The following is a 26,834-nucleotide window of genomic DNA, read 5'->3' on the forward strand; positions in this document are numbered from 1 at the left end:
TATATGCCGGATTTTTCCGAAAGGAAAGAAAAGTTATATGTGTTGTATATCACTAAATAGTCATTGTGAAGCTCCAAACAAATTTCAGTTTGCTTTGCTTTCTCTTGCATTTTTTATTGCATGCAAATCATGAAGAACTGCTTGTCTCCATGAAATGCAATGTCTTAACGAGTGAAAGCATAGATGGGCTGAAGTGGCTGAGGCTCTGGGTTCTCTGCCCTTTTGTCTGCTAGTCCACTGAACACACACACACTGTCTGAAACTGCTTGTCCCAAGCGGGGTCACGGCAAGCCAGAACTTAATCCGGCAACACAGGGCATGAGGCTAGAAGGGGAGGGAACACACCCAGGATAGGATGTCAGTCCATCACAAGGCATCCCAAGTGGGATTCAAACCCCAGACCCACCAGAGAGCAGGACCTGGCCAAACCTACTGCGCCATCACACCCCCGTCCACCGAACACAGAATATTATTAGTAATTCTTATTTTTAACAGACTTTCAAAAATAAGTCTGTTTCCTGCAAGTCCTTTGGAATGAAAACTTGGCAGTATGTTTCTGTAAGACTCAGTTTTTCAATAAAATGGCATTCGGGCAACTTGAAACATGCACCACCAACCACATCGTCATTACCTCAGATTAATAGGTAATATATCTTCTTATGTCACAGCTGCAATACCATATCACATAGTCTGATCTGTGGTCATCGATGCTCCTTGGTCAATCAAGAAATGTAGTCCCAATTAATCACGAGATTTCATTCGCCATCTCAGATTTTATTTCCGTTATGAGGAGGTGTTCTCATTCCACCTAAATTCCTCGATTTCACCACTATAGACTGAATGAAAGCACAGAAAAATGTACTCTAAGCCCTCCTACTTTATTTTCCATTCCTCGGGTTTCTTCAGTTGTATGACTACTGTTTCCATTTGCTGAAGTAGAGCTGTGTTTGCGCTTGCACATGTTACATTAGTGCCACTAATTCAAATTCTTCAGCTGTTTTCCTTAAGCTTAAGTGAACTGGTACGTTCTCCCAGAACACTGTGCTCTAATGTTCATTGTCTGGGCTCATTAACTAATGGCAAGCAGACAACCTGTGACTATTTAGGACTTTCTAATGTTGATTTTTTTTACAAAGCAGATTTAACTTCAGTTTTGATCCTCTGTAGGTGACTATAAGATCACATTTTGTTCTACTAAATAGCTTCTTGAAGTGAGATGCTGCTTTTTTGTGAGCTCCTGGTATCCTAATGAAGCACCCTAACCCTAACCCCTAACCCTTTCCTTGAGTGATCTGGAGCAGCTAAAGTTAAAAGTCCTGAATGTTAAACAAAAAGCATTTGATGTGGGTATTTTGCAATGATGCACCCAAGTGGTGTCTGGTTTCAGCCAAAGGTACCAAGATCATCATTCCTGCCCGTGAACAGAGGGCCCCAGATGTCTTAAGACATATTATTCACTGCTAGCCTTCAGGAAGTACAGAGATAATCCATCAGGTAGTTTTCAGGTGTAAATCAAATGACTTTATTCAAAAGTATGTTTTTGCAGTCATTATTTTTACTTCATTCTGAGGTTATAGGGAACCAGTAAGAACCAGTAACATGTATTTGCTGTGCTTTTATATCAGTTCTTTGTTACCTGGTGAAGTTTCTGTCGCAGCAAAGTGTGGCATAGCTGACAGGTGACGTGTACTCATGATTTCGGAAGAAAATAATGAGAAAGGTAACTAGATTAAATTTGTATGGGTATCAGTACATGCTGTTATAGTATAGACCTGCATAGATTTTCTAATATTTTATATTTACATTTATTTAATATATGTATTAATCATATGCATGTATTAATTTCTAAGTTATTGAAGGTAAATGTTGAAATTGGGATAAACTGGACATATTTTTTATGCTCACTTGTGACATTGTTTTGGTATACAGTATATTTGCAGTATTGAAGCAACTAAGAATTTTTTGTAGAAATTGTAAATGAATCACTTAAACCATCATTTTTTTAATTTGTAAGAAAGAAGAAAAGAAACAAGTTACACCCTGAATTTAGAAATGCGCTCCACGTTCAAATAAGAGAAAATATGGACATAGAAAGAAAAGCGCAATTTCCCATCTCTCATTTTCTGCTCACGTATCCCATGTGCGCTGGATCTGGGCCAGTCCTGGGTTGGACTGAAATTTTCCATTATGAAATACATCTGCACACTTTGGGGACAGCTGCATTTCCCCTCAGCATTTTCACAATGTAATTCTAAAACGATTTTTTTTTTTTTTCCTTTTCCGTTTCAGCTGCTCCAGCACAAAACTGGATTATCCAAATGACTCTTAAAGAAACTCAGATAATCTTCACCACTGTGTGACAATGTGGTCACTCACATTATCCTACTGACAGTCTTTGATACATTAGACCGAATATATCTAAAATAACCCCAGCAGCAACAATGTAAAGGCAGACTTTAAATATACACTGTAATGGCCAAAAGTAACTGCATGTTGAAGAAAAAAAAATATTAGCTGATCGTATTTGTTTTCTTTCAAAATTAGGAAGAGCGAAAGTCAACATGAAAAGTTAGCGCTGCTCTTGTGTTCTTGTTGCCAAGAGCAACAGCTTCAAACACATTGCTTCGCGGTTCCAATTATCACTCGCTATTTATGTTCCTTAATGATCTGAGGGTGGCAAACAGGTGTCACCTGCTGTTGGATCCTTGGATATTTGTTGGGCAGTCAACTGAGAACCTGCAACCGAAGAAACTTTCAGTTGTTAGTGCCTATGAATACGTCCCGTCCTATTCGTAAGATTATTTCTCACGTAGTTATGAGTGCCAATCACCACATACGGTACATTTATATGTATGTCATATGCAGTATGTACCTCCCACCGTTTTTCCTATAGAAACTTCAGTTATGGAGGCAGGCAACCTAATCACTGGGCTCATAGTTATGATAATAACCTATACTGGCATTTTATTTGGTCTTCACATCATGGTTCTGAAGGGGGGTGCAGTGGCACAGCAGGTTTGACTGGGTCCTGCTCTCCAGTGGGTCTGGGGTTTGAGTCCCACTTGGGGTGCCTTGTGATGGACTGGTGTCCCATTCTGGGTGTGTCCCCTCCCAATCCAGCCTTGTGCCCTGTGTTGCCGGTTTAGGCTCCGGTTCACCTCGCCCCTGCTTGGGACAAGCAGTTTCAGACTGTGTGTGATAATGGTTCTTGACTGCTCAGTGAGTGGCCAACATGCTTCATTATGTTTACTGTGCATTTATTTTAATTCGAGAGACAAATTTGAACCTGCATTTAACATTTGCAAATGTTATTGCAATTCTGGACACGAAAAAGGCTATTTAATGAACTTCCTTCCTGAATGTGTCAACAAAACATACTGATGACATTGAATGAATGACCGGTGGTGTCGGTGCCCTGATACTGCAATTGATAATGTCAGTTTGGTCATTTTGCTTTGTGCAAACTGAGGTGGTAAGAATTCTGGTGGGAAGGTTATCCTGAGTCAGTTGTTAAGATTTCATAGTAACAGGATCTCAACGATCTATGATCTATGATCTATGGCGGGTATTTTGTCTGAGTACAACTGCAGCTCAACCCAACGAAACAAATTGCTCCTAAAAAGTTCAGAACATGGTAACAAAATGTCTAGACACTAAGTGAAGAGCAGCCATTGAGATTCTCTTGGATTATCATAAGAATGCAACAGTTACCAGAATGAAAATTCATGTCCTCTTCTCAAGATGCTTTGTGAAAACAGTGTGGCTGTTGTAATGTCATTGAGAGGCTTCTCAGGAATTGTTTGGCTTTTCAAAGCAGCCCCTTGCTGAAATACAGTCAATACAACGGAGGCTCTTCTGGGCTGAGACGTTATTAAAAAAGCTGCAATTGTTTGAGTCTGTACTAGAGGGTTCGCATTCCAAGAAAGTCCTCTGGAATGTTTGTGTTGTGTCCCATGTGTCGTGCCTTTATGCGGTGCTTTAATATTATTATTAGAATGGCTGAGGAAATGGAAACTCGTAGCAGTTCCTTGTTATTTTAATTGTCTGCTGTAGTAAGATACTGTACTGGAATGGGCGCAGCATCAAACTTGTCTCTTTCTACACATTGTCCAGATGCGTGTGTAAAAAATGCTCCGAAAACAAAATCAGATCTCTGTCAGATATTTCAATATGAGGAAAATGAACAGGGGATGGGATGCCGCAGTGTGTTTGGCCTGTGCCTGCTCTCTGGTGAGTCTGGGGTTCGAGTCCTGCTTGGAGTGCCTTGCAATGTACTGGTGTCCCGTCCTGGGGGTGTCCCTCTCCCTCAGCCCTGCGCCCTGTGTCGCCAGGTTAGGTTCCGGCTCACCGCGACCCAACTCGGGGCAAGCGGTTGTAGACATTCTGTGTTTTTTTATGATAACTAATGTTAACTTTTGAAGGGATTGGGAGGTATTTTACCATATGTGGCTATCAACTTTGGATTCAGAAACACATAAAAAGCTTTACCATCGAATCTAATGGTAATTACACATTTTGGGTTGTTTCTAACAATCAAGCAGATATGCTGTGACTCCAAAGCAATGTAATTGTTCCCTTGCTTTGAGATGGGTTATAAAACATGCAATCTCATGACGCAGTAGCAAAGGCCCATCTGTGAAGGACCCTTGATTCTCAACAGCCCAACACAAGCCATTGTGTTCTTATCATAAAAGCGTATTGAGAGGTTGAGCGAAGCTCTTCAGGGGGAAAACAGCACTGGAAATGTTTGCCTTGAACTTCAGATAAGAGGGCCTCCATATGGTCCCCATGTGTCTTTTTTTGTTTCTGCTTCAAGACCATTAATCCCCTTGAGAAATCACACACTTAAGAGCGAGTGTGCAACATATAAGATCTGGTTTTCCTATTCAGGAGCCAGCCATATATTTTGGAAGCAGAATTAAGTACTGTAACTCCATGGTAAATTTAAAAGCAATAGCTGAGAACAACTTCAACCATCAATAAACTCCACAGACCCACAGAAAACTGAGTGAAACTGACACCCGCCTGTCAGCACAGATGCAGAAAGGCAAAGGTACAGTACATTTTTCATTGGGAAGGGTATCCTTCCTGTCATGCTTCAGATCGGCAGGCTGGAGACAGATAAGTAGTGGACCCAATCGCGGGTTAGTTTTGTTCTTTCTCTCAAGATCTGAAGGGCAGGACACAATCAGGGTCAGGCGAAGGTTGTACAAGGCGCAGACGTCGATACGCGGCCAAGGCAAGACTCGGTGGTCGTTGAATACAGGCGAGGATCGATAACCAGAAACAGGGAAACCAAAGAGGACACGAAGACTATGACGAAGACACTGAGACTGCAAGACCACAGGGGCGATTGCAAGAATCCGCGTCATAACTCCTTCCCGGAGCTCCTTATATCCCGGCTGTCATCAAGTAGCCGCAGGTGCTGCCGCTCTGCTCGTTCCCGGGGGCGACACTTCCATTTAAACCGGACACACGATGAGTGTCCTCTGTAATGCACTAGGAAGACTTTCACAAACGCTTCCTTGTAGGCTAGCATCTTTTTTCCCCCGAATATTCCCAGGAAGTTTGAAAAATACGTTTAGCAGTTGACAGCAGACCTAGTATGGCCTGTCTCTATGGTGAAGCTGTCATTGCTTGTCACATGGAGATGGGAGGGCAAATTCCCTCGCAGAAACACATCCATGTGCTCGGTTCATACCTGACGGCAGCAGCTGCTTCACGACGTGATGGGTTGGCAACGTCATCCTTAGGATTCCTGAGCAACTGGATTCCCTGCACTCAGCACTTGTGTCAGCACTCACTATGATGTTCTCATTTTTGTTCAGTGTGTGCAGGGGTGTTATTTCATTCTGGATTCCATCATCCACTGCTCACCGAAGATTTGCCACATAAGAGCCTAGAAGGGCACTCAGTAATGAGGTGGATACCGTGAGCAGGAATTAAGCCCTTGATGAGAATTTAGAGTTGTGGGAAAGCGTTGATAAAGTAATACTTTGGAAATGTATGTGCAACTCAAACGACAGAATCACTACAACTGTACGAGGTCATGGATTAGACGGGAAACCAATTCATACATATTCATACTAATACATATTCATTATGAGATTTCTTGGAAAATATGCAGTAGTGAGGTGGCTGTGTGTTTCTGCAGGTATAAAGGAATGACGGTGGCGTCGATCCGTCTTCATACATCGCTGCGCAGAAGGCAAGGAAATTCTGCACTTAAGGAAGGGTCTTGTAGATGTTGCTGTCATGAGAGCATTAATTAGAGATGTTTTCGCAGGTTCTTGCCACAAAATGTACTGGAACACTTTATGCTAAATCTCACAAATGTTTTAAAAACACTTAGTTCACTGAAACACGTGCAAATAAAAAAAAAAGAAAATGCTAAAGAGATACTTTATTCAAATTTTCACTTTCTGGAAACGGGAAGGTGCAATTAATAAGTCTTTGTTATCCACCACATATGTTTACCACGTGTTTTCAAAGAGCTAAACTCACTTCTGAAGCATGTAGAATGGATATCTGGCTGTTTATACCCTGATTTTTCTCCATCGTCTGACAATGAAGTGGCATTTGATGATCCCGTTTGCAACAGGTAACAGAGGTTGGGAAGTAAGTTCGATATGCAAACTTGATGTGAACTAATAAAATATTAATAACTTACATGCTGTACATTTGTCAAATGTTACAGTTAACAATATAAAACACATTGTTTTGAACCGACAGCTGCAATGCAATTAAATTTCCTTTATCTTTTTTGCTTTGTAATAATTCACCTCTTGTTCAGAAAAAATGTGGAACATTTGCTTATTTAGCAGACACTTTTCTCCAAAGCAACTTCCAACAAACTCTATGTAGTGTTTTTAGCCCACACACCTTATTCACCAAGGTGACTTGCACTGCTAGATACACTACTTACACTGGGTCACTCATCCATACATCAGTGGAACACACTCTCTCCGTGTCACTCACACACTGTGGGTGAACAGCATGTCTTTGGAGTGTGGGAGGAAACCAGAGCACCCAGAGGAAACCCATGCAGACACAGGGAGAACATACAAACTCCACACAGACTAAGCAGGGATTGAACCTGCATCCTCTTGTACCACTCACGCACTGTGAGGCAACAGAGCTGCTTGCTGTGCCACCATGCCACCCACTTCACATTTAAATAAACACTTTAACAGAGGTTAATATACCCATACATATTTAACAACGTTATTCTCTATTTCACTTTTTGATATTTAAATGTAATAATTTTGTTGAAGTTTCATGGTTATTCAGCTTAATATGTATCTTGAAGGTCTTTGAGATTTTTGAATATTTGCTTTTCTTTACGTCCTTATTTCAGAGATGTCTGGGTACAAATCCAGCTATTTGTGTGTCAGTGTGGAAAACACAGGCCATCTTTTCCCTGTTTTCAGTCACACCAGCTGTGTTTGGCAGCTTGATTTATAAGCTTCACTAGAGCAAAGCCTTAAAAATCTGCATCAAGAAATGCATTTACATTGATCTGTGTTTGGTGGAAGTGCAGCCTTTAGGGTACAAAATCTTACTCAGTTAGGATTAAAATAATAAACTGATAAATCATTCATGTCTCCAAAGTGCATCTGGTTTTTATCTGTTTACCTTGTTCCTGATTTCCAGTAAAAGCAAAGGGAACCACAGATTTATCGCTTTGATTCCTAACAGTACACAGTCCATGGAAGAATAAGTGCATTTCAAGCAAATTAATGCATGAACCAGTCCAGGTATATTAGTCTAGAAACTGCAATTTTCCAGAATTTTAATAAGGTATTTCCAGCCCGACTTACCAGCGGAAATCATGCTTATGCAGCCAGCTGGGTCATCATTTCCACTGCCAGCAAGTACTATATAAAAGATGTACTGTTTGGGGTATATCTTGTTTATCTGCTGTGGCTCATTACATACATTTCTCCTGTAAGTCAATATTAATGTCAAGAATATACTATAAACTAAATATAATATATTTATAATATGTTCAAATAACCTAAAATTTTAGCCTTTCATCTGCACTATTTCTTCAGCTAAATATCAAGACACTAAATTTTGATGAACTACACTGTGTTTAAAATGTCTTTTTAAGCCTTTCATATCATTTTGTTTTTCAATCAATCAATCAATCAAGTTTTTAAGCTGTACCCTGAAATACTGCTGTAAACATGAACAAAAGCATTGCGATGGACAAGGTGTTTTCAGCGTAACCAAATCTTTGTTATTCCTGGACCAGAGCTCCCACTGAGTCACTACAGAATATACTGTACATTACCATAGTTTTACTTTTTAGCTAAAGGGTTTACACCATTTAAACGTTTCAACCCGCTAAAGGTTTTTTCAGTCTGGCTACCTTCAAACATGCAGAAAAAAGACTACTTTTAAAATTAGTCACTTATAGGGATGGTGATTTAACTCATTTAGTTATCAGTAATTACTGAAATCATCATCTGTGTAATATAATAAAGCTGTTGAAACATCACATGAAGAAAAACAGAAAAAGCACACATTTTCTTGTCACCAAAAGATCTTGGCATATGCACAATCACATACAGTATGTTTGTACAGTTTCGCTTGAGCTAGAACAGGAACCAGTGGAGCAGAAATGGTCCCAAGACCATGACTGATAGCTTCTGTCCTGCACCTTAATTATCTCCGTCATCAGAGCAAGTCTGTGATGGTACAACAGATCTGTAGTAGTCATGTCTCTGACATTCCCCCAGAAAGCCTAGATGATGAATTGCTTCATCAAGCAATGAAAACCTCACATTTACAGCAGATCTTACCGTTCCCATCATCGAGGCCAAACTCGTCTCAAAGACAGAGTTTGACGCACGTCCCCCGTTCATCGTGAACTTGACAGTGTTACCAACGCCGACAAAGCCGTTGTGCCAGCACAGCATTTACACCGTTGAAGATTCAGCTCGGCTGCCTGTACTTGAGTGAGAAATTCGTTTTAAATGCAGGGAATCATCTGATGCACATTGTCTTTCCTTCACTGCTCGTTCAAGTCAGAGCCTGTCCTGGAAGTACAGGGTGCAAAGCTAAATGGGATTCACCCTGGACGGGACGCCAGTCCATCGCAGTGCAGCCACACAGCCACACACGCTCTACGGACATTGTACAGGCAACAGTTCACCGGAAACACAGCCTTTGGAGAAAACTTTGACTCATCCCTTACCGCATACTTTGTGTGTCTTCTTCTAACTATGTTAAACAAGCGTTTCGGCATATTGCGTTGAGGCTTTTTGTGTTCATGAGTTGAATGGTTTATGTTATTTTAACCTGTGGAACTTCATGACCCCTGCTATGCTCCAGACAACAGACCTTTTCAACAGGTTCACGTAATACAGCAACCACTATAACAAACAATGCAAAATAAAAATATAAATAGCGGAAGAGAAATAGGAAAGGAATTTTGTAACTCTCAGGTTATATCAGTAATTACGGTGCAGTTACTGTATGGTAGACATTAACTTTACATTCTTTTCTATTTCAAGCGTTCACCCTTGAAGTAAAAACTGTGATTAGATAGGTAACGGCTGCCTCTGGAAGCTTATCTAAAGTCATTGAGAACCGGTGACAGTGGTCGATCAGCCAAAACAGCTGTCAAATGCAAATGTATTTTTAACTACAGTGGATCCTTTCCAGGTCCTCACTCGACATGTACTGTATTGTACTGTGTTGTACCGTGTATTGTGCCTTAGAAATCACAGTTATGAACTGTATCAGTGAGATACTATGCCGGTGTTTTTCTCAGTAGCACAGAAATGGCATAATTATGTCAACTCAAAGTGATGGTGGAGTGATAGTGGCTCACAGCACAGGGGATGTGCATTTTGCCATGGTTTCCAATCCAGCTCAGTCTGCGTGGATTTTGTATGTTCTCCCCGTGTTCGTATTCGTGTCCCCAGGTTGTTCTGGTTCCCTCTCTATGCATGAGTCAATGTGTTTGTATGATTTCCCTGAGATGGACTGGCATCCACCGTCCTTGTCCTTCTGGGGTTAATTTTGATCAATGGTGGCCCCGCAATGGACAAATGTTAGTGAATGAGTGAATCAATACATAAATACTGTACTAAGTGAAACTGAAGATCAAAATATTGACATTGAATTTGAAAGTACTAAAAATATTAGCAATTTTGTGCTCTGTCACTTACATTTGTTTCTCATTGAGGACTAGCGAAAAGTTATTCTACCATTAAATTCGGGCTCATGAAGTTCCCATCGCTGGCTTTGTGTCCTGAACATAACCCAAGATCCCGCACAGAAAGAATTACAAGTACATCAGCGTTTTGTTATGCATTTGCATTTTCTTCTATTCCAGCTATCAGCTTTATTTCAATCATAACCCGCTTAGTTCCGTAGATTTAAATTGCAAAGCACAGGCACACACTGCGTGAAACCGCTTGGGGTTGCGGTGAACCAGAGCCTAAACCAGCAACACAAGATGCAAGGCTAGAGGGGGAGGAGAAACACCCCGGACAGGATGCCAGTCCATCGCAAGGTACCCCAAGCAGGACCTGAACCAAAGAGCAGGACCCAACCAAACCGGCTGCACCACCACACTTCCCACTAAACTGTAAAGCATAAAGCAAAAATAAATGGTTCAATTAAAAGAAAAACTGTCCTATAATAATAATTTTAAGGTAAGCATCATGCTAATTTCTGTTTAAGAAGCGATTGCAATGTTGTAGTAGTTAAGGTTTCTTGCTGTCTTTGTTACATTTGTCTCAGCCACGTGTGTGACCTTGTTGTCGACACATATTTCTTTCCCTTCACATTTCATGAGGTTCTAGAGGAGAGAAGAGGGCTCCTTGTGTGTACACAGCTGCTATTTCCCATGCTTGCTTTAGGTGAGAACACACGCAGCCCCGTCCCGTAGCCCTGCACCCCGAATGGACCCACACTGAGACAGAGAGGACACATGGAAGTGTCCCCACTGCTGACAGATGAACCAGCCTGTGAAACCAGGCGACAAGCTGAAGGTCACAGCACTCACAAGTTCTCATCGCACGGTGCAAGAAGAGTTTTTTTTATTCCACCTCTTTGTTTCCTTTTGAACTAAATTTCGGAACATATATCTGAACAGTTCAAGAACAATTCCAAATTTATTCTCAATAATAATGCAGAATAAGAACAATAACAGGTCTATACTGAGTTATGAGCTCATGAAATATGTTTGATGTTTTATTACTATTAAATTCTATTTATTATTAAGGTTTTATTTTTTTTTTTTACTGTTGTGCTCAACTAATTATATATTTTTCTGCTCTTCTTTCGGTCAAACTAATATGGAACAGCAACAGGCTGATATTTATCTCCAAGTACATTTTATGATAAAGAATCCCTATATTTCATAACACAGAGGTTAGCATGAGATTTACTCAAAGACCTACAGAGATTCACTAACCCTAAATCACTCTGCTGTGTGACCTTTTCAACCCGTAACTTTAACCTACCAGCAGATGTGAACCCGTATTGTAAGGAGATTTCTGCGTTCTGGGCCAGAGTATTTGCCTGGCCTCCTGCCTCCAGCCTCCATCCTCCACCCTCCCGCCTCCAGCCTCCCGCCTCCCGCCTCCAGCCTCCATCCTCTAGCCTCCCGCCTCCCGCCTCCCGCCTCCAGCCTCCACCCTCCACCCTCCCACCTCCAGCCTCCCGCCTCACACCTCCATCCTCCACCCTGCCACCTCCTGCCTCCCGCCTCCAGCCTCTATCCTCCAGTGTTGAGCCTCCAGACAACCTGCATGTGTGTGACAGCGTGAAAGATGTCCGCATCGTGCGTTAAAGAGCCTGGGGACTGGCAGCCATCGTTTCCGTTCACTCAGGTAACCACTCAGGGTTTGAGAAACGCTCAAAGATTTCACAAAAGGAAACCCGACTCCGCTCAGCTGTGGTTACAGCTCCGTCTCTCGTCCTCTCACTCTCTCTCTCTCGGTGTCAGGAAATGCATCTCTGGAGTCAAGGGGAGAAAAGTGGCCCCAAACAGAATGGCCTTTGTTCCCCACAGGCAAGTGTTTGCGTTTGGGTTCGGGTTCGACAAGAGAAAATAGCGCGATGGTTCAGGCACACAGGCATCCTGAAACAAGTGACAGAAACGCAACGTTATTTACGCCAAGTATAAAAGGCAGTTTGAGATAAAGATGATCTACTTTCATGTCAGGAAGCTCTGTTAAGCGAAGGTCTCCGGGAAATAACACCAGACGGGTGTAGGTTTCTGTAAGGGAAGGTAATAACTGCTATTGTCTTTCCTTGTTTAATCCTCAACTTCATTGAAATAAACAAAAATATAATGTAGTGTTTTGAGAGAATGCATACAGGTTTTTATTTTATACATACTGGAAAAAGTACACAAGCCAAGCCTGATTTTGCTCAATTAATTTCCACATGTTGATTTCATAACATAGAAAGTACCATTTCGACATGCACACCTGTGTACAATTTTATGTTCAGATTACTTTATTAATTACATTTTTTTTTTTTTTTTTGCTGTGTTGTTTTTCCATAGAGGGGGTGCGGTGGCGTAGTGGGTTGGACCAGGTCCTGCTCTCCAGTGGGTCTGGGGTTCGAGTCCCGCTTGAGGTGCCTTGTGATGGACTGGCGTCCCGTCCTGGGTGCGTCCCCTCCCCCTCTGGCCTTACGCCCTGTGTTGCCGGGGGGGTTAGGCTCCAGCTTCCCGCGACCCCGTATGGGACAAGCGGTTCAGATGGTGTGTGTGTGTGTGTGTGTGTGTGTGTGTGTGCGTGCGTGCGTGCGTGTTTTTCCACATGATTTCATTAAATAATCTGTATGTTACAACTGAGTATGGCTTTGAAAAAGGAAATGATTTAGAAAACTGGCAAAAGTACATGACAAAATCATAACACATCGGAACACATTACGAATTATTACTGAACGGTGTTTTTTACACAACTTGAATGAAAAAACAGTTGCAAGAATCACAGGCACAGCAGTTAAAAGAAGCATCACATCATTGTTTATAGGCTACGAATGAATGATCCGGGTTACGACGTAACCAAGACGAACATAAAAAAACGGATTGTTCACGGAATTGGGTGCGGAGCACCACGGACACTGAAGAGCGACGAAGGGTTTTGGGGAAACGGGCAACGTTTCTGGGAACACACTCTGCTGCCTCGGTCCTGAGCGCAGGGTCACCCCAGGGTTCCAGTGTGAGGGGCACTTTCCCCACAAAGATGAAATGCAATCCCTGTCTGGTGACAGCTGTGTGCGAAGAGGTGGGGGAAGGGCCCTGGCTGGAGCACATGATGGCCTGACCATATGATGGCAGGGCTAAAAGAGCAGATGCGAGCTATTATCTGTACCAGCATCTCTTGCGCAGGAAGAAAGGCACAGCAAGGAAAACAAAATGAAAGATGACTTCCCCGGCCGCCTGCACTCGTTTCAAGTGCCGAGTTTCTGACTGGCAAAGAAAAGCGAAGCCAGGAGGAAATTAGCTATGATATGAAAGGATCGTCTGCAAAGCACATACTTTGTGATTTGTGTTTCAAGAGACCATTGCAATGTTTCTAAATAGAATCTGAACAAACTAATCACATTTTTTGCATAAGCAACATACTTTCATTTCTTGGAAAAATACAATAAAGTCAGTTGACATGCTGCTAAAATACCAGGATATGGCCTGTAATCAAAAACTGTCTGTTCTGTGCATGTGCCCATAATTAAATGTGAATTATGTTCTCTTTTCACTCCAAGTAATTCATTTAAGGGGCTGTAAACCAACATATTCCTTTTGTTTCTTCATATATTGACACAGCCTTCTTTACAAACCACATCATAAAAATGACCCATTGTCTTTCCACAGTAAAACAGAGTAATATTTAATCCTTTGTTTTAGCACAGATTTTTATGGATGATCTCTTTAGCTATCCGGAGATGTGGAACAAAGCAGAATTTGGAGGACAATCTCGCCTGGAAGTGTAACTGAATCTGTGCCTGGCTGAGCCCCTGGCAACCAGCCGGTGAAGCTGCATGTCAGTTTATGCAGTTAAGACATTTGTGAAGGCTACCAAGGCTCTGCGTGACCCTTCTTGGCATCCGCGATTGTAACCCTACACCAGGAGCCACCACCAGACAGCCGTTGCAACTTAAATTTGGTGTTGCTCCAGAGATCAGAATCGCCTTGTGGCAGGTGACGAAAATACCATCTCCAAAGGATCACTGTTGGCACAGCTATGCATTTAAACTCTTGCACTGTGTTCCCATAAAACTGTTCATTATTCGGCCTATCGTGTAAAAAAAAAAAAGCATTAAATCTGGTATCGGGCAAATTGTAATTTTTTTTTTTTTAAATAAATGTATGTATGTAGAGTAGATTGAAGCATGTTCTGTAAGTAATTTGCTTGGTCGGAAGACCAAATGTTCTAGCAAGTGTGTGATTATGAATTTTTTCATCCAAAGATGACTCCTGAAATAGTGCATTTAACAGTATACATTAGGTATTTTGTTGTGTGAATATGCTCAAGGGGAAGCATCCCGTGCTCTACACAGCTGCCTGGGGAGGACTGTGGGATTCGCTGGCCCAGACACAGCTCTGCAAGGTCTTGTCCTTTAGGGTCCGACCCCTAAGGAAGCCATGAATCTGCTGTCCGTTGTCTGTCTGCACAAACACTCCTTTACATGAGTTATTCCTCCCATTGCTCTCCCACCCGACAGGTCTGGGAAAAGGGCAAAGCAGCACTGACATGATGTGTTACATATTTGATTGCAGAATTGGCTCTGAGAAGAAATGCAAACAAAATCTTTTCTTCCCAGAAGCACTGAGGAACATGTTCAGTGGAACACGTTCTCAGCTTTCACACCTCATTCATGTCAAAGCAAATGTAATTGTATCACCCTCTTAAATGTTTTCAACACAAGTTTTAAGCTCCTAGAGATAATTAAAAGAAACTCTACATAACATATTTATGACTTACTCATGACTTTCCTTTTTAATAAAAGCATTGCGACGATCAGCAGAAAATACAGCAATGGGGACTTATCTGCAGACTTCATCATTTTTACATTATCAACAAAACTGCTTTTGTGGGAGGATATACAGTATAATTCACATTGTTCAAAGTTGCAAATGAACATTGATGTCTTGGTTCTATAGTACTCCTTTCAAAGGGGGTGTGGTGGTGCACCGGGTTTGTCCTAGTCCTGCTCTCTGGTGGGTCTGGAGTTCAAGTCCTGCTTGGGATGCCTTGTGATGGACTGGTGTACTGTCCTGGGTGTGTCCTGACCCCCTATGCCCTGCGTTGCTAGGTTAGGCTCTGGCTTGGGGCAAGCGGTTTCAGATTGTGTGAGTATTTGTTTCAGATATAAGGACATGTGGAGAGGAAGCTTCAGGGCACAGCTCAAGCAAAGTCAGCAACATTGCTGTACACGTGGAACAATGTCTACAGTTAGCAGTTTACAAAAAGATCACATCAGAGCAGGTGAAGCTTTACCAGCTGTCTTAAAATGATGTGGCTCTTAACATCAACGGCAGCGACTCAACCGCATGATAACAGACTTGTGAACCAGGGTACATGTGGGATATTTTCATCCTCTGCACACTTTTGTCGCATATTGTGATCTGTAGGCAAGGCTGCTTCGGCAAACGGTGACCGGTTTCACTTACCGAGGAGAGGTCATGACATTCGTTTTAGAGAAATCAAGGTTTTTCTTTTTTTCCTAATTTTCCTGAATGACCAGGCCCTGATCTGTGAGAGTGTGTAACCCACAAACAATAGCTTTCATACCTGTTTGGGAGCACTTATTGCAGGGATGCATACTGGTGAGTCCCAAGCTATTCTCCAGTGGTAGTGAGATTGGAACCCTCATCTCCTTTGACATCAGCAAAACTCTTCTCATTACATAAAATAATTGATCCCAAGCTTATGCAAGGATGTAGAGAATATGAAATATGACACAAGTTATCACAGGCAGTTTAACTCTTTTCAGCCAGGATGTTTCTGTAGAAGTTCTATCAAAGTTTTCTGTCTGAAACACAGATGGAACAAACACCAGTGAACTCAGTGCTATTATGGTCTTCTGTATGAAGCTCATGGAAGGGTTGCTGGGAAATAAAAGGGCACTTCAGTCTCATCTGCTAGCTCCTCGGGGTAACTTTCCCAGTTTGCAGGGACTTTGATGATGAGGAGGTTGCATATTTCCTTGCAAACTCCACAACAGTTGCACAAAATAAGGGTTTTGACCAAATGGCAAAGCACTTAACATATTTCCCTACGGAGTAAGAGGTCATAGGTTTGGGCTCCAGAGCCATGGCAGAATCAATTTAGATGTATTTCAGGGCAGTCCCATTTCCTGACTAGGGTGGGAGAGATCCTGCTCAGTTACTCAAAAATCCGTCAAGGTTGGTAGAGGAAGAGGCAGGAGTGGTTCTCAGCTCGGGTTACTAGCAAAAAATGAAAGCATCGACATTCTTCCATCTGAGATTCCTCCAGGCCCAAGCTGTACCACTGCAAAATGCATGCTTTGTCTGCTTACCCGAAATGAAGGAGAAAATCATGTCTTAGTGATGCAATTTGAAAAATAGAAGGCACTTTCGCTGGAAGCAAAGCATACCTGTCTAGACAGGATGTGACACAGCTTTTGGAATAATTTTGTGTTCCCCACCTGCTCCAAGGGCACACTGCCTACTGTATGTTTCCTATATTGGTCAAGGAGAAAATAAACTTGGAATGCACTGTGTTCCATGCTTCAAACTCTCGTAATTTCTGTATGGAGGCATTTGCATTGACATCTTAGTTGCATCCGCTCATTTCGCAGATGCTTTTCTCCAGAGCAATTTAGAATTCAGAAGACACAATACATGCATTCAAGAAGAGACAAAAAGCTTAGAATACACACAAACCATCAGCGGTTCAGTTTTTATGTAATCAATTTTAAAAGTCAGAGTTACCAGAGTAATTTTTTATAGTTTTAGTGAATTAATCACAATTAAATAACTTTTAGTACCATCAGGAGATGTGAGGTATAAAGCATATGGAAAGAGCAGTTCTTCTGAAAACTTTGAGGGATTCTGTTACCCTGACAAAGGGGAAAAGTTAATTTCTACCACTATGGAGCAATTGCCGTTTTTTACTTTTAATTAATTCTCAAAAATGTCTAAAATGCTCTTTTCGCTTTGCAATCATTGGGCGAAGCCTTGAAAACTCAGTTTACTTTTTCGTCCTTGTAGATGTATTGGCTCCCTAGTTTGTTACCTTTTTGTTCATTTTTTAAAAACCTGACTCCTTGAGAAACGTTGTCTGATTTAACATTATTTCACATGCTTGGTTGCACTGGAATTTTACATGTGTGTCACAATTGCTTTAAAGACAAGTGGCTTTTGGATTTTTAACTTGCAGCTTAACCTTCAATTTCCTTAGATGTTTGGGGACCCAACTGTCTTGCTGCCTTCTGCTGAATAATAGAACTCTTGATGATAGGTCATTTTTATTCTGACATTCATTCTAATTTATGGTCCACTGTTTTCTGTTAACAATTAAAATAATTAGCATTTTCCTGCTTGAGGTAATGGGGGCATTCAGGAAAGGGTTCGAGAAGAAAGTGCACTAGGGTCCATTGTAGGGGGTACTGAGTTGTCAGTACTAATTGGAGAACATTTTGGATGAGAAAAATACACTACTCAGGGTTATTGTGGCTAATGCCTTTGTGATCTGAGATCTGGAGATACTGTACTTTCTGTTGGAACTCATGATGTTGGATTTGCTCCAGCAAGTGGACTACTTTTTGGATATTAAAATATATATTCCGTTGATTTAATCTTTTTTAATAAAACCTTATCTAAAAACCACTGGAATGAATAATCATAGTTTCAAAGTAAAATTTTTTTCTCACGATCACAAAGGTTCAGATATCAATGTCTGACTATATTTCAGACAGATACAGACTGTATTATTATGTTTGTGAGATGTCATTTCAGTCATAATTTATTACATGGTTTCTTCTGGTTTCCGGTTTTTGTAATGCAATTCTTGTTTATTTACATTTTTGTATCTATACTACTATTTATACCCTCATGTTTGTATACCCGGTAAATATGTTATTTATTTATTCTGTAATTCTGTGTCATCTGTTTGTCTGTAAATACCGGAGGCACCTAGAATTACAGCAAATTCCTTGTGTGTGTCAGCACACTGGCCAATAAAACTCATTCTGATTGTGATTCTTGTCCTCTTGCTTCTGATAATTCCAAAAAATACACAGTCAAACCAAAGATTTCTGCTAATATGGAAAAATCCATATACTCCCTGTGTACACACATATAGACATTCATACCCATATTTCTGTCTTTCTTTTCAGTTAAAATGTGAGGTTAACAACTACAGCAATGGACAAATAAATCATTAAATCAGTTATATGTTTATTGTATCATAAAAAAAATTGCACAATGTTAAAGTGATCTGAAATCTGGGTTTCAGTTTGTTTGCCTTTTCAGTGTTTTCGTCTGTCTTGGATACGTACACGAACTTTCAATTTATCACATCTTAAAATTTTTAGAACTGGCCTCGAATCTTGCCAGTGACTATCCAAATGGGTTTCTGTTAAGTATTAGATTTCTTTCAACTTTTGTACGATTAGTCCACAAGGATCTGACATAATTTTTAAGCTTTGTTACAGACATGAAAATGAAGAATGAAACATATCACAGCCAGCGAATCTTTTCCAGTTTGAGTGAATAGACTTAAAAGTCAATTTATTTAAATAAAAACAGTAATATTCTGTTACAGCTTAAGTATGATGGTGCATCAAACTGAAATACTGCACACTTCAGAGAACAAATAACAAAAATATGTTTAAGAAACACATGTTAGGTGACCTTAGGTGACCTTAGGTGACCTATTACCTAGTCAAAGAACGTGTGTCATAATCACACTGACTTTTCCACTGTGGTCCAGAACATCGTTTAGTAGCTTTCAGGTCGCCCAGTCTGAACTCAGATGTTGCAATACTGCTCTGGCAGGCATGAAAATGACTTACAGTACATTGCCTTCAACCAGATATCCAAGGCTCAAAAGACATTACCAGAACAGGGAACCAAATGATCCGAAATGGTTTTCAAGTTACGCTGTTACAGTGGAGAAAAAGCAGTCACAGATATACACGTGAACTTTTGTCCTCTTCGCCGCAAATAATTAATAAGGTAGATTTATTCTTTCAAAAAAACTACGTAGAATTTTTGCCATTGGATGCAGCGTTATACAATGTTGAGCCGGCACAGGATTATGCGTTTATTATATCACGGACTGTGCACAAGAATTTTGGTAAGGAGAGAGCTCACTTGGTGCGAGATATAGGTAGATACAACGTGGGAAGACAAGGGAAAAGAGAACGCAGGCTCTGGATTGTATTATGTGTTATTTCACTCAGGGTGGTCCGTACAGCTTGCTTAGAGCAGTAAATTTACAGGCCCCGTTCCACTCTCCTAAAATAACTCAAACTGCTTTCTGCTACGAGGCAAAGGTCCAATTAACCGTTTAGAGTATCGCAAAAGGACACCAGAAAAAGTTGTTTCTTAGGTACAAATCTCTCCAGAAGTTATAGAAACTCATATTGCTCTTTGTTTCCGCACAGCTGAAAATTTCTGTCAATAGAACGGGATGAACGAGGACTCGTCAGCTGAGGTCTATGACTAACGCAAGTTGTCTGAATGGTTTGTCACGCTGACTTTGAGCACTTTCCCGTTTTCCAGTTCAAAGCCAAGGATGCTCTTGTACTCTTTAAAGCAATACCTTTCCTAAAATGTGCGAATGGATGAGTTGATTTCGATCAACGTACAATGATGTGACTAAAGCATGTCAACAGGTGACGCGGTGGCACATCAAGTAGTGCTGCTGTCTCACAGCACCTAGGTGGATGTGGGTTTGATCCCCACTCACTCCGTGTGGAGTTTGCTTGTTCTCCCCACGTCTGCGTGGGTTTCCTCCAGGTGCTCTGGTTTCCTCCCACAGTCCAAAGACATTCTGTTCACGTTCCCCCATAGTGTGTGACTGATACAGAGAGAGTGTGTTTCACTGATGTATGGATGAGTGACCCATTACAAGTAGTGTATCTAGCAGTGTAAGTCACCTTGGTGAATAAGGTGTGTGGGCTCATAACACTACATAGTATACATTGGAAGTTGCTTTGAAGAAAAGAGTCTGCAAAATAAGTAAATGAAAAGATTTGCTGGATTTTTAAGAAAAAGCGTTTTGACTCTGTTGACATTTTCACATCGTATGTTTTCCAAAACGGCGGATCTAGGAACCTGGTAGTCATTATTAAAATTACTCAGGCACGCTTTCTGTTCCTGCAGGCCTAGCATTCCTACGGAAAGTGCATTTAGTTCTGGAATATTTTGCTGTTGAGGTCATGATGTTGATTTTGCCCTATTTTTCAGAATCAACATTTCAATTCCAGCAGAAGAACAACACGATCGATGCATTGCTGTCCAGAAGAAGGATCCACGATGCCCGGACTCACACGGTCCACACGTTCAGGAGTAGATATTGTACCTACTTTTGCATTTACTGCCTGGGTTCTTGGGAGTTTTGAAAGGCTAATGCAGTTATCACTCGCACTGTAGTGGTCAGTGACCTGGAGAGGAACAACAACAAGAATTTGCATGGAACTGGGTGTGCATCAGTCACCATGACAACAGCCAGCCTATGAGAAATGTCTGATGCACTGGACAGGGCTGCAGTGATTCTCAGCTGCTTTCTGAGAGGCACAAAATGAGAGGTCTGTTGTCTTTGTTTCAGTTAATCAGATGGGATAGGAAGTTCCCACGAGGGCCCCGCACCTTCCTGGCAATCAGCACAACAACAAAGTCACATGAATAACCTTTTGTCCCCATGGGGGAGGGGTCACGGATGACATGTCCCCGCACTGGTGGAAGGAGGGACGGGGCATCTGGATTTTTGTTGCCAGTATCAGATGCATTCCTTTCCAAGTAACCGACCTGCATGGCAAAACAGAGGAAAGAAGGGCACAGAAATAACTGAAAGGGTACATCTACTTCTCAAGTGCTTTTGTTTTCATAGCGTTCAGATGCTTGCGGGCTTGGCTCTTGTTATCGTGCAAAATAAGGCCACATGTTCCGTTCCTATGACTTTTTTTTTATTTGAAATATTCTGCATGCATGTAAAGTTAAGGCAATTAATATGAGAAAATGGTTTTCAACAGGAAACTGATGGCTACGTTATTTGGTCCAGTTGATTTTGTTCTGATTTCCATATTGACCATGTTGGTGGTCCTGCTCCACATTAGTATATGAAATGCTGAGCAATAAAATTATACTAGTTATTAAGATGATGCCATTTATACCCTTTGTTGAGTCTTCATGGTGGGAAAACGCACTGTAGTTCAGTGAAACTTTTTCATTTAAACTTTGAATCACAGACAAATGTGAGCCATGTCTCTTTTTAATAGCATTCATGTAGCGAAAAAAAGAGCAGCCAAAGACTGACATCTGAATAGTCCTACTCTAATGACTAATACTTTAAGTGAGCTGTTATAAAGATGCAGCTTTTTATTAATTTTAGAAAGAATGTCCATGGAAGTCACTCCAAAAAAGAAATGCACTCTGAAAGTCTGCCCATTCACTGTCCACTGGAGAGCCTCCAAAGCCACAGAACATATCTAAAGGGCTGAAGAATGAAAGCTGAGGTTTATGGTTTGGGGTCATCTACAGAGTCAAGAAGAAGAATCCCTCGCTGAGCCTGACAGGAAGTCATTCTGAGGAGCATAATTAAGGAAGAAGAAGAGGGTATGGAAGGGTGCCTTCTTGCCCTGTGACACATGACAGTTTGATGTTGTCTCCTACTGCTGCCACATTTTTCAGTATTGGGGAAAATCCATTCTTCTACTGTAAAAAAAAAAAATACAGTTAAATGTACCAAAAAGAAAAAAATAAAATACAATGAAACAGAAAACTGTTTGTCTTATTCCCTTTAAACAATAGTCTTTAAATGAACAGAAATGTATCCAGCATTTACAGTTAAAATCCAACTTTGGTTGATCTTTCTTGCTGTGAAAAAAATGCCTCCGGCTCCTTCACTACTACCAAATTTGTTACGCTCTTGCCTCTGCAGTCCTTCTATCACCCAAGAAATACCGCCAGTAGTCTCCACCGGAGACCTTTTCAGTACAGTCCATATGAAAAGGGAGATTAAAGCATCTACTGTTGAATAGAATTGGACACGTTGAAGGAGAGAAGGGACTCGAAGGACACTGGCGATTCGCCGTTCATCATCTCCACATGGTGGAGCAGATGATTTACATGGAAGCTTTGCATGACACACTTGCTCCCTCCTCCACCCAGCTGACTCATCTCTGTATAGAGTATTTAAACATCACTCCGTTGTCAATCAGTGCTGCTTATTTACACTTACACCCCAGGCCACCATATTCTTGTGACATCAAATGCGAAAAGGACACATGAACGCAGAGCTTATACAGCATGTATTCCCGCTATAGAAATTACCTTTGCCGTGTCTTTGGCTCCAACACCCCTCAAGTGGTTGCACACGCGTCCGTCTTCAGCGCACTGGCGTAGGCGGAAGTGGATGCGAACAGCAGATCCCCGCAGTGGCTGCGCTCGTTTGACACCGTTCGCAGATGAATCCGTTTCAAGAGCACACAAACAACTGGCAGCTGGAGCCACACACCCTGATAAGTATCTTGTAAAACACACAAGTCCCAGGGGTGTGTTGACAGGCATATTTAGAGAACAGACATTTCCTATGGCAGTGAGCTTTGCTTTCCCGTCTTTTGCAAGATCCTGGAGAGACAAAGGATTGTTGAGTATAAAATAAGCAACATAAATTTTAAAGACAGGAAAAATATCGGGTGAATAGTAGCAGCTGGCAGGGAGCACTTCCTCATATTACCTGTTGCTGAAAAACAAACATGTGCTTTCACAGTCTATAACTCAGCACTCAGACACACACACACACACACGCACACACAGAGGCACACAGCAGCCCCCATCTCAGATCTCTTCTCGACAGAAATACAGGCGAGGATCTCCATGCGCTGCGATGAAACCTCAGATTGGCTGCCAACTGCTGCAGTGATGTTCTCAGGGTGAGTGAGGGCAGCAGACAGGCGGGCCAGGCAGGTTCTGAAGCCTGGATCGGCATCCAGCGAGGGCGCTGCTTTTCCTCCACAATGCTGGGTGACAAAGAAGATTGAGAACCACTAGAGACAAGGGTATCACTGGTGTGGCATTCCATAAATAGCAGTCCATGGGAGGAAGACAAGCAGCATCATGACTGATCTTTGCCTCCTTATAAATGAGAGAATTGCAGCCCTTCAGCAATGACAGTCACCAGATGGTTCCATGCAACTGCATTCCTCTCTATGAGTTACTGGAAACCAAAAACCTTGCAGACCAGTGTGGTTGTCTCCGTTCCTCCACACCGACAGCTCCGGCTGTACTAGTTGACAAAGCCAGCAAGTTGGTTCACAAACGACGCAGCGCATACTTCCTTTGCATGGCACTCCAAGGGTAAAATTACATTCTAGTACATATGAAACAAACTTCCAATCTGTATTTACAATCCTTTATTCGCTGTCCGATCATCTTGTTCATATGCTGTGGCAAATGTGCTAACAAGAGGCAAAAATAAATAATGAATGTAAGATGCAAGTTTCAAGATTTTGGTTCTTGTGTTCGCATTTGCATCTGAGGAGCCTTTAGCCATCAGCACACATAAATGACATTTAGCATATATGTGTGATAATGAAAAATGTTTCCTCTGTTGCGAATTCCACCCAAAATACAGTTACAGTTGATGGAATTTTAACTTTTTTGTTGGAAGCTCCTGGATTAAGGATTTTCCAGGAGATAACATCTTATATTAATGAAAAGGTAAAGCTGAAAAATGTTTTTTGAACTTCTATAAAAGGTAAAACATCATTCGGGTGTATTGCTCTGTGTCCAATCTATTGGGTGAGAGAACAGGAAGGTCACTTATGGGCCTTTTACGAAGTGCCGTTGGACGGTGCCATGGTGCTAGAACAGCTCTACTCAATGTCTATGTGTAGATTGTACTGCATGGGCTCCTCTTGTTCTAGTGGGTTTCCTTCGAGTGCTCCAGGTCCTCCTTTAGTCCAAAGACATACGTATGTTTCCGCTAAATTTGTGGCTCTAAATTCGTGCCACCGTGTGGGCCACTATGTATGACTGCCCTCTGATGGATTCATGGGTTGAATCCTGACTTGTGCCCCATGATTCCCAGGATGAGCTCCGGACCACCATAACTCTCTACAGGGTGCGTGGTTTCTGAAAATAGATGGCTGGAGTTTAGCCATTGAGCAATTTGTGTTTCTCCACTGTGATTCAGGGCAGTTATGAAACTGTATCTTTGGGTGTGGATGTGGTCATGTGACAGCGCTGCTTTACCCACAGCTGCTCTTACACACTGTCCTAGTAACATGAGCTGACTGGCACAAACACAGTAGTGTTGTCTCAGCATTATTACCAAACACTTATTACCAAAGCAATAACACTTTGCCAGTGGAAAAGGACAAATATGTACATTTTTCATGTAATTTCACGAGCCGCTCGCGCTGGTCAGGCTCGCACAGGTACGGAGCATATCCCGGATTCGGTGGACGCAAGGCTGGGTGGGGGGCACACCTTGGGGAGGAAATTGGTCCATGAGAGGATAGCCCAACAAGCACGTACGTGTATGTACTGTACCGTGTACTCACTCATCAGGTGACACGCCATGAGCAATTCAGCATCACAAATTCACCTGAACTGCAGGTCTTTGGACTGCAGGGGACAGAAATGCTTGAAGAGAAGTGAGCAGAACGGCAACCTGAAAAATATCCTAAGTGATACACACACAGTGATGTGATAACGCAAACTGATTCTGAATGCGTGAGAGAAAGCTATAGAGGGCTCCTATATATTAAAGCAACTTGAAAAAAAATAATTGCTTTCCACAGCAATGTCAGGGAAAATGTGATGTTACTGCAATGGAATTTTTTTCTCTTGCCAAGGAATAGCTGGAAACAGCAGCGAAACTGAACGCAGTGGATCGGCTAATAATTTGCTTTCAGGAACCCACATCTGGTTCGTTCGCTGCACTTCGAGGTTCGGAATCGTCAAAAGCACATTTCTGGTGTCAGTCAATTAGAAGCGGAGAAAGGCCAAATGTTAAAGAAAAATCTTAACTAGAGAAAACAAAGCCGTTGTCGAAATATAAACATTTACGCTGGCTGCCAAGCAGCGCAACACATAACGCCTTGTTTGCTATTTTAAAGCTTGAAGCATGCATGAAAATAAATGACAATTTTATGCTAACAGCTGAAGTCTTTGTCTCTGGAACCGATTTATGGAAGAAGTACAAAAAGTCACAGCCATTTCTCTGGCTTGTCAGTTGTTTTTATGTACGTAATTGACAGTCTTTACAGTTCTGTATTCTAAGGTGTTTATATGGTTAAAAAAAGTACTCTCACCCCATTACAAATACATGAACGTATGTATTTGCATGTCTGAAGAAAGATTAGTGCGTACTTATGTATCGTTATGCTCTAATTCGTCATATAATGGGCTTATGTCATCACACATCCAGGTGATGTGATGAAGTCAAATTATTATTTTTTCTTATGAAAAAATAATTGGCTGAAATTGGTAATTGGTGAAAAATAAATGAAAAATAAATTAAAATACAGAAACGAAGGGTTATTTTACGCATTAAAATAACGCCGTGTTCAGCAGCAACACTGAAAAAAATATGATGAACATTTTAAATAGAAAAAAGTTCATCCTGCGTATACAAACATACAGGGAAAGTCGCTGACGAGATAATATAATTGTAAGAAATGTGTGTTCAAGCTCCAGTGGTGCATCAACCACAATGGAGTTCAGTGTTTGCTGTCCATCACCTATGACCTACAAATAGTCTTGATTGGTGATTTTAATGTTTGTGCAAATACAGCGTCGGAGGTCTTTCTCCTTCTCGATTCTGCTGGATTTACCCGAATTGCGAGAGGTCTGACTCATTCTCATAATCTCACAGTCTCATGACCTCATCATTCCGTCTGGTGCTAATGTTTATAATTTAGCTATAAATCCTTTAAATGCAACTATTTCTGGCCATTATCTATTAGCTTTTGATGGTATAAGGAATTTTCCTTCTGTTTCAGTCTTTAAATCCAAGATTAAGACTTTTATTTTCTCCCTTGCGTACGCGCTCTAAATTTGTCTCCTATCTTTGCTTCATGCACCTTTCTCAGTGCCCTACTAGTGTGATAACCTAGGGGATACATCCTTTCTCTGGTTCTTGTCTCACGCTGGCACCTCGTGGTTCCATGGCAGTCTCCGGTGACGCGTGATCCCTGATGTATCTTGCTGCTGGAAGACAACCTTTGACAACCGACAGGATCGGTGAGCTCAGGTCTCAAGAAGAATTATTTTAGCCTCCATAGCTGATAGCTTAGTTATGACAGTAGTGCTGGACTTTTACACTTTAGACATGTCCACACAAGACACTGTGACCACAGTATAACATGCCCAACAGGACTGGGCAGCAATGTGTTTCTTCTCCTCCGTGGCCAGAGAGCTTTGTCTGTGGTGATCCATATTTGTCTGAATTGTCATCAAATGGTATTGCAACCTTATACAATACAGTACAGTGTCACTGTGTCACTCTAGTAAAGGGGGGGGCTCTATAAAAAAAGAGTTGAATTCAACTGAACTTTACTACTTGTTTATATTTACATTTACATTTATTCACTTAGCAGATACTTTTTCTCCAAAGCGACTGATAATGGATACTATGTAGTGTTATGAGCCCACACAC

At 41.5% G+C, this 26,834-nt stretch overlaps 1 long non-coding RNA gene across 2 annotated transcripts; it reads right to left on the minus strand.

Moving 5' to 3' along the window:
* Positions 1 to 20,167: 20,167 nt before the first annotated feature.
* LOC108938521 (uncharacterized) lies at positions 20,168 to 22,645 on the minus strand. Of its 2 annotated transcripts, none has more exons than XR_001966421.2 (3): positions 22,502 to 22,645; positions 20,860 to 20,977; positions 20,168 to 20,613 (listed from the first exon to the last, which is right to left on the minus strand). It is a non-coding gene; the product is annotated as an uncharacterized LOC108938521 (long non-coding RNA). The 2 variants fall into 2 exon arrangements; XR_001966420.2 differs by having other exon boundaries at positions 20,860 to 21,883.
* Between the last annotated feature and the right edge of the window lie 4,189 nt (positions 22,646 to 26,834).

The sequence above is a fragment of the Scleropages formosus genome, chromosome 17 (assembly GCF_900964775.1).
Source record: "Scleropages formosus chromosome 17, fSclFor1.1, whole genome shotgun sequence".
In the NCBI taxonomy this organism is placed as follows: domain Eukaryota; kingdom Metazoa; phylum Chordata; class Actinopteri; order Osteoglossiformes; family Osteoglossidae; genus Scleropages; species Scleropages formosus.